This window comes from Petromyzon marinus (assembly GCF_048934315.1).
Source record: "Petromyzon marinus isolate PM22_M1 ecotype Great Lakes invasive population chromosome 68 unlocalized genomic scaffold, UKy_Petmar_22M1.pri1.0 chr68_unloc.3, whole genome shotgun sequence".
Lineage (NCBI taxonomy): Eukaryota > Metazoa > Chordata > Hyperoartia > Petromyzontiformes > Petromyzontidae > Petromyzon > Petromyzon marinus.
Window position 1 is genome coordinate 145,584 of NW_027422599.1, and position 9,035 is coordinate 154,618.

The window sequence follows — 9,035 nt, forward strand, 5'->3', positions numbered from 1 at the left end:
CCACCACCACGTGGTGCGTTCAGCAACAATGCTGAACACACCACCACCACGTGGTGTGTTCAGCAACAATGCTGAACACACCACCACCACGTGGTGTGTTCAGCAACAATGCTGAACACCACCACCACCACCACGTGGTGTGTTCAGCAACAATGCTGAACACACCACCACCACCACGTGGTGCGTTCAGCAACAATGCTGAACACACCACCACCACGTGGTGTGTTCAGCAACAATGCTGAACACACCACCACCACCACGTGGTGCGTTCAGCAACAATGCTGAACACACCACCACCACGTGGTGTGTTCAGCAACAATGTGCCCGACTGTGAGGGCGGGCACAAGCCTGGAGTGAGTTGGTGAAACGTTGAGTTTTATAAGGGGGGCACCACGGGGTGACCAGCCCCTCCCCACCCAGCCCCCACCCTCCCCTCCCCACCCAGCCCCACCCCTCCCACCCCCCACCCTCCCCTCCCCACCCAGCCCCTCCCCACCAAGCCCCTCCCCACCCAGCCCCTTCCCACCCTCCCCTCCCCACCCAGCCCTAACCCTCCCATGTTTGGATGCACGACGGACGGACGGACACAATAATCCCCTGTGGGCTGGTGGTATAACCAGGAGGTTCCTACACAGTAAAAAAATAAAAAGTACTTGAAACTTTGTAGTAGAACGAAGCAAATTGGAGGGTATAATTATAACAATCACTTATTCATTCCACAGAATGAAAAGCCCTGGTTGAATCATTAGAGTTAAAAATGTTCAATAACAATTATTCGAAAAAAAAATTCTTACAACATTTATGCTTCTCCATTCTCCCATGGAGAGGCAAAATGCCCCTTCGTGGTGTAGAGGTGTTAACTACGCGCTGTTGCGCAACCTGCATTGCCACCAGGGCAGTGCAGCATTACCCCTGGGTACAACGGTTGGGGTCAGTCGAGGTGAAACGGATCGTGGCCAGGGTTTGGTACGAACCAATCAGACGGTTCCACGTGGGAATGTGTGATTGGTTCTGCCCGGCCCCGAAGGAGTATAAGACGGGTGACCCAACGGACCTCGGGGAGTTCTCTCCCTGCACGAAGATAGAAGACTGGGCTGGAGCCTAGCTAGGACCCTGGACCAGCCTCCCAGCCCTTCTGAGGGCCAAGGCTCGGCATACCCAGTGGTCAGGACCCACCGGGCCAGCGGTGGGTCAGATAGCCTCCCCTAGGTCCTAGCCGGAGGACTAGGATAGCGGTAGACGTGTGAGTCCCGCCAAGTCTGGAGGTTGTACCTCCTTAGGTATCAAGGAGGTTGGCGGTAGACGTGTGAGTCCCGCCAAGTCCGGAGGCTGTACCTCCTTAGGGTATCGGGTGAGGGGACTGAATATCCCTCTGTGTGTGTTAAGCGTTGTATAAGGAAATAATACAATAAAAGCAGTGTGCCTCCTAAAGAAGTCTGCTCGTCCTTACAACACTACAGTGGAATAAATAAAAGGTGACCTTAGTGAATTTAAATAATCAAATAGTCAATAATGTCAATTAATAAAAATTAGTGCTGTTATAGCAATTCTATTTAATGACAAATTATTTAAATAGAAACCGCCACTTCTTTCAAATGTTTCTTGTCGTTGGTTTTCACACCTGATGATGACTGCTTGTGTTGCAGTCGAAACGTCGTGAGAATTTTATTGTTTTATATTTATTCATAGCTCTTTCGGTAAAGTCACGTTTGTGTTATGGTCGAAACGTCGTGAGAATTTTTATTGTTTTATATTTATTTTATTATTTTATTGTTTCCCTTCAACGTGACTTTACCGAAAGAGCTAAGAATATGTTATATATATTTATTATTTTATTGTTTTCCCTTCTACGTGACTTTACCGAAAGAACCAAGAATATGAATCACTGCAGTCACGAAAGCTTTAAATCAAAATTAAAATTATTTAAAGTTGCGCATTTTTGATGTGACGTCACATTTCTCAACCCGCCCTCCCCCCCTTCCTCCTCACGGTGCCGAACGGGCAACTCTGTCGTGGACAGTGCTCTGGGGAGAGGGCCAATTCCGATTGGCTCCTACCCTCATGGCGTCTGTGTCTATCACAAAGGCTAAACGGGGGCTCTGGACGGGTGCAAGGGGCTGGTAACCCCTCCACCTTCAATAAATTACCACTATGACGTCTCCTGGCCAAACCACAATTGGCGGAGCCAGGAGATTGAATCTCTACCCTCGGGGCTCCTCCAGAAACAACGAAAGCCACTTCGTGTGGCCACGTGGAATATTCGAACGCTCACTGCGGAGGAGAGGCTGCCACTCCTCTGTCGGGAGCTGGACCGGTACCGCCTGGATCTATGTGGCATTCAGGAGGTCCGGTGGACCGGTTCTCTCTCCTGCCCCCATGAGGGGTGGACAGTCCTCTACTCGAGGCAGCAGACTGCCAAACAACAGGGTGTGACTCTTCTTTTGAACAAAAGATTGAAGGGGGCGTGGGAGCGTGGTGGTGAGGTGTGGGAAGCTGTAAGCCCCAGGCTACTTTGGGCTCGCCTTCCCATCAATCGGAGGCAAGGAATGGTGGTCGTGGTTACGTATGCCCCCACCGAAGATGAACATCCGTGGAGGGCTGCAGGCAAAGCCGATGAGTCAGATGCCTTCTATGACCTCCTGTCACAGGTGCTGGCTAAAGTGGCCCCTCGAGATAGAGTCATCATGTTGGGTGACTTCAATGCCCGAGTTGGTCATGATGCTTGCACCTGGTCTGGAGTGATTGGAGGGCATGGGCCAGATCAGCTCAATAACAACGGTAGGAGGCTGCTAGATTTTTGTGCAGCCCATGGGCTTGTAATTACCAACACGCTGTTCCGGCATCGGCGCATCCACACAACATCATGAATGCATGCCGGATCCAAGCAAGAACATCTGCTGGACTACATAGTGACGGACCAGCGGATGCGAGCCCATGTCCTTGACACCAGGACCTACCGTGGAGCTGATCTGCCCTTTGACCATCGACTAGTCATCTGTAAGATGCGCCTGCCATTATTCCACTCCAGTGGTGGGTGTACACCCAGGACCCCATTCCAACCAAAAGTGGCCTGGTCTCAGTTATCTGATGAAAGTTGCAAGCGAGAATTTCATCATCGCTTGTGGCTGAGATTGGCATCGTCCCCGACTCCTCCTGATGTCGAAGGTAAATGGGCGAGGTTTAAGACTGTGACTCATGCAGCTGCAATGGCTGCTTTGGGTATGCGGTCCAGACCTCCCCAGACACCCTGGCTGACAGAGGAGGTGTTCAGGATGGTTGAGAAAAAGCGACAGGCCCACTGTCATCGGCTACAGAATCCCACGTCAGAGAATGAGAAGGCTTACCGTAGCCTTCGCTCAGAGGTTCGGAGAGCCATGAGGCGCTGCAAGGATGGGTGGTGGTCGCGGGTTGCTGAGGAGGTGGAGTCTGCCTCAGTGGCCCGTGATCACAAATCTCTATTTAACTCCATCAAAAAGTAACCTGCAGCGCCACACCTATTACCATCATTAGGGGAAAAAAAGGTGATCCATTCTCCGACCCCCAGGAACAGGTTTGCAGATTTGCTTAGCATTTCTGTGAGGTCCTGGGGGAGGGAAAAACCCTTATCCAGGAAAACATCGTGGCACAAAGTGAGGATGACTCTGCTGAGGCTGCGGTGCCTCAAATATTGGAAGAAATCACCCCCTGTGAGTGGCTGGCTGAGGTGCCATCTGTTGAGAAAGTACTGAAGGCGATCCGGAGTCTGAGACCAGGAAAGGCAGCGGGCAGAGATGATCTCCCAAGCGAAATGCTGAGGGAGGGTGGCGTTTGTGCACAGATTGCCCTATATGACATCATAACAACAGTCTGGACCACTGGACCGGTTCCGCAGGATTGGAAGGATGCCCTGGTGGTCCCCCTTTTTTAAGAAGGGGGACCGCACAGACTGTAACAACTACAGGGGCATTTCACTCCTCAGTGTGCCGGGAAAGGTCCTGGCAAGGATTTTTCAGCATCGCCTTGCCAGGCACGCTGAGGAGAGGCTTGCGGAGCCCCAATGCGGTTTCAGGAAAGGGCGGTCCTGCACAGATGCCATATTTTCTGTCCGTCTGCTACAGCAGAGGTGTAGGGAATTCCAACAAGACCAACATTTCTGCTTTATTGACCTGGTCAAGGCATATGATACCATCAGTAGGCCTGGGCTCTGGGTTGTTCTTCGTGCTTTTGGAGTACCTGACCCTCTGCTCACGATCATTAAGGACCTTCATGATGGTGAGCGGGCCCGGATAAAACTACGTGGCTGGGAGTCAGAGCCATTCCCTGTACACATTGGGGTGCGACAGGGATGTCCTCTGGCTCCCACATTATTTAACATCTATTTTGACCACGTAGTTCGTGAAGCCTTCAATAGCTGTACCGGGGGAATCTCCATATGGTACAGATATAATGGGAGGCTGGTCGATGCGCGGGTGCGGTCAAGGGATGGCTCCCTATTGGTCAACCACGTTATGTATGTTGATGATTTGGTAATAGCTGCTCATTCAGAGGAGGAGTTGGAGACGCTGCTGCTGAGACTGGAGCGTGCCACTAAGAGGTGGGGCCTTACCATCAGCCCCACCAAAACTAAGCACCTGCCTGGGTATTTTGTACCATCGGACACTACACCCGCACAACTCCCAATCGGCGATGGGGCAGTTGTGGAGTGAGTGGAGAGTTTCCCATACCTGGGCAGTGTGCTTATGACCGGCTCCCGTTTAACAGCAGAGGTCTCACTCCGAATCAGTCGAGCGGCAATATCTTTTCATCGGTTGCGTAACGCTGTGTGGAAGCTACCTGGTCTGTCGCTCCGCACTAAGCTTCAGGTCTTCTCGGCCACGGTCATTCCCTCCCTTCTCTACGCTTGAGAAACGTGGACCCCCCTAATGGAACATCTTCGCCGGTTAGAAACATTTAGGCTGGCCTGCCTACGATCCATCCTGGGTTTAACCAGACTGGATTGTGTGAGGAGCTCACAAATCCTTGAAAGATCTGGGCAAGGTCCCATCGGTGAGCTCCTCCGGCGGGCAAGGCTGCGATGGCTGGGTCATGTTGCCCGCATGCCCAGCCACCGCATGCCGAAACAGCTTTTGTTCGGCCGGATTGAGGGGGCTAAACGGGCGTGGCACGGGCTAGAGAAGAGATGGAGTGAGGTGGTTCAGGAGGACGTGGAGCTGAGTGGACTTGCCAATGACTGATACCAGCGGTGTCAAAATCGGCCTCTGTGGAGGAGGCTCGTGAAGGACGCTACTGGGCAGTTGGAGGCAGTCGCCCTCCAACAACAACGGAGGGCGGAGGAGCGACGCTCACAACAACGAGCGGAGCGCCGGGTGGCTAAAGCACAGCAGGTCGGCACAGTAGGGGGCACAGGTGGTGCATCAGCCAGTCATCTCAGTCAGTCGACCCGTGGCACCTGGGTCTGCCCCGTGACCTCCTGCCAGCGGGCGTTCGACACTTCACGTGGCCTCAGGGTGCACATAGCCTGGCACAAGCGTCGTGGTGACGTCACCGCCACTTAGTGGTGAATGGCGGTTGTTGTTGTTGTCTCTTCCATACACGCAGAGACGGGGACAAATACAATAGACTAAAAACATCTGATTTGCGGATTAACCATACACCTGAGATTTTGACATGCAGTAAAACCTTGGATTGCGAAGCATTATTCGTTCCGGAAAAAAAAGTGTTTGTAATCCAAAGCACACTCGTATATCAAAGCGTTCGTACATCAGTTATGATCACGTGACGCTCGGCAGGACAAAGCGTGTACACGTACTGCCACTCGTATTGCCAAGACCCTCGCTCGTTCATCAAATTAATATTCATTTAAAATGTTTGCTCGTCTTGCAAAACACTCGCAAGACCAAGTTACTCGCAATCCAAGGTTTTAACTGTATTTATAATTCATGGATTTTTTTCCCTTAAGCCATGAATAAGCCTAAAAACAGTTCCACAATTGTTGTTCTTGGAAATGTTTATTACAAGTCACACGCTTAAACCGAACAAATTTGTGGCTCCGGATGATCGGAAATCCACGTGATCGCCCCCTCTACAATACAGTCGTTGCAATATCTTTACAACAGTGGGCGAAGTTTCATTGATTTTGATTGGCGTGGCTCTGCTGTCCACTGAGTGGGCAGGATTCTTCACTGAGAACGCTCCTCCTCGATTGGTCGATCGTCAGTATTCGTTGTAAATCGAAACAGTATCACTCGATATCGTCAATTCTGCTTAATTTTGAGTGATTCATCCCTCATCTTTATTTAGTCAGATGTTTCATTTACGACAGAGAAACGGAAGTTTTGTTTTAACTCGAAATCAGATGGCAGTTCCGTGAAACAAAATCAATGAATTCTTTACAACAAATACGTCTTTTGTTCGTGAACAAACGAAATTTTCCTAACTTAAACGTAATTCGCACGTATTTTAGTGGTTTCTGGCATAGAGAGACCAGCGGAAATTGGTTACGTTCTTGGATTATCCCCAACGTTTGAATTGCCCTCGGCCATCCGCCACCATCATTAGTGCGGATAATCGAGAGTCCGACTGTATATTTGAGAACGTTTCTAGACAACTCATTGACCACACACAGGCTGAATACCTCCTACATAAGCAGCAACATTGGTTCAGCACAAGCACCAACACTGCGGACCGGGTTTCGACATTCAGTCTCTCGTCATCAGCAGCAGCAGTCAACCTTTGCTTGAACAAATGTTGGTGAACTGCCCAGATGTTTTATGGGCAAGATGGGTTTGGTGGGTGAGTTTTACGATGGCCGTGTCAGTGGGTGGGTTCACGATGGCCGTGTGGGTGGGTGGGTTCACGATGGCCGTGTCTCTGGGTAGGGTTCACGATGGCCGTGTCTCTGGGTGGGGTTCACGATGGCCGTGTCTCTGGGTTCACGATGGCCGTGTCACTGAGTGGGGTTCACGATGGCCGTGTCTCTGGGTGGGGGTCACGATGGCCGTGTCTCTGGTTGGGGTTCACGATGGCCGTGTCTCTGGGTGGGGTTCACGATGACCGTGTCACTGAGTGGGGTTCACGATGGCCGTGTCTCTGGGTGGGGGTCACGATGGCCGTGTCTCTGGGTGTGGTTCACGATGGCCGTGTCTCTGGGTGGGGTTCACGATGGCCGTGTCAGTGGGTGGGGTTTACGATGGCCGTGTCTCTGGGTGGGGTTCACGATGGCTGTGTCTCTGGGTGGGGTTCACGATGGCTGTGTCTCTGGGTGGGATTCACGATGGCCGTGTCTCTGGGTGGGGTTCACGATGGCCATGTCACTGAGTGGGGTTCACGATGGACATGTCACTGGGTGGGATTCACGATGGCCGTGTCTCTGGGTGGGGTTCACGATGGCCGTGTCTCTGGGTGGGGTTCCCGATGGCCGTGTCACTGGGTGGGGTTCACGATGGCCGTGTCTCTGAGTAGGGTTCACGATGGCCATGTCACTGAGTGGGGTTCACGATGACCGTGTCGGTGGGTGTGGTTCACGATGGCCGTGTCTCTGGGTGGGGTTCACGATGGCCGTGTCTCTGAGTGGGGTTCACGATGACCGTGTCTCTGGGTAGGGTTCACGATGGCCGTGTCGGTGGGTGTGGTTCACGATGGCCGTGTCTCTGAGTGGGGTTCACGATGACCGTGTCTCTGAGTGGGGTTCACGATGACCGTGTCGGTGGGTGTGGTTCACGATGGCCGTGTCTCTGAGTGGGGTTCACGATGACCGTGTCTCTGGGTAGGGTTCACGATGGCCGTGTCTCTGGGTGGGATTCACGATGGCCGTGTCACTGGGTGTGGTTCACGATGGCCGTGTCTCTGAGTGGGGTTGACGATGACCGTGTCGGTGGGTGGGGTTCACGATGGCCGTGTCACTGAGTGGGGTTCACGATGGCCGTGTCTCTGGGTGGGGTTCACGATGGCCGTGTCACTGGGTGGGATTCACGATGGCCGTGTCTCTGGATGGGGTTCACGACGGCCGTGTCGGCTGGTGGTATCGCAAAGGCTGAAAATGTAAGTTTCTGACAGAGCTCCAATGACGTGGAGAAAACCGTCGGACATCAGAGAGAGGCAGCCCAGTACAGAATGTCATGGGTTCGATCCCCATCCTGACGCCTACTCTATATTTGGAGTTCGCATATTCACCCCACGGTCGTGGGGATTTTTCTCCGGGTCCTTCGGTCTTTCCTTCGAAATGTATAATCAAACATCACGCGTTCAGAATCTCCACACAATGATGACGATAAGCCCACTTTGTTGAGCTCTCGTTTATGATGGCTAGGTCGCTTCTGAACAAAGGGCGACATATACCTTGGTGAAATAAAATGAAAGTTAAGTTTAGTGTGAGTGTGTGCGACTCGATACACCCCCAATGGACTGCGGTGTATCGAGTCACACTCACAGAGCTACGCAGCTCAGTGTGGCCCTTAGTTCTTAGGTAAAATAAAAAAATACATCAGCCAGGAAGTGGCTCCCCTCCATTCCCCCCCCCCCACCATCTCAGCACGGCTACTCCATTCCCCCCACCCCCCCTCTCCCCCCCCACCATTACAGCACAGCTACTCCATCCCCATCCCCCTCCCACCCACCATCTCAGCACAGCTACTCCATTCCCCCCACCCCCCCTCTCCCCCCCCACTATTACAGCACAGCTACTCCATCCCCATCCCCCTCCCCCCCACTATCTCAGCACAGCTACTCCATCCCCCCACCCCCCCCCCCACCATCTCAGCACAGCTACTCCACCCCCCCCACCCACCCACCCCCCCCCTCCCCCCCACCATCTCAGCACAGCTACTCCATCCTCCACCCCCCCACCATCTCAGCACAGCTACTCCATCCCCCCCCACCATCTCAGCACAGCTACTCCACCCCCCCCACCCACCCACCCCCCCCCTCCCCCCCACCATCTCAGCACAGCTACTCCATCGCCCACCCCCCCACCATCTCAGCACAGCTACTCCACCCCCCCACCCCCCCACCCCCACCCCCCACCCCCCACCACCCCCCACCCCCACCCCCCCACCCTC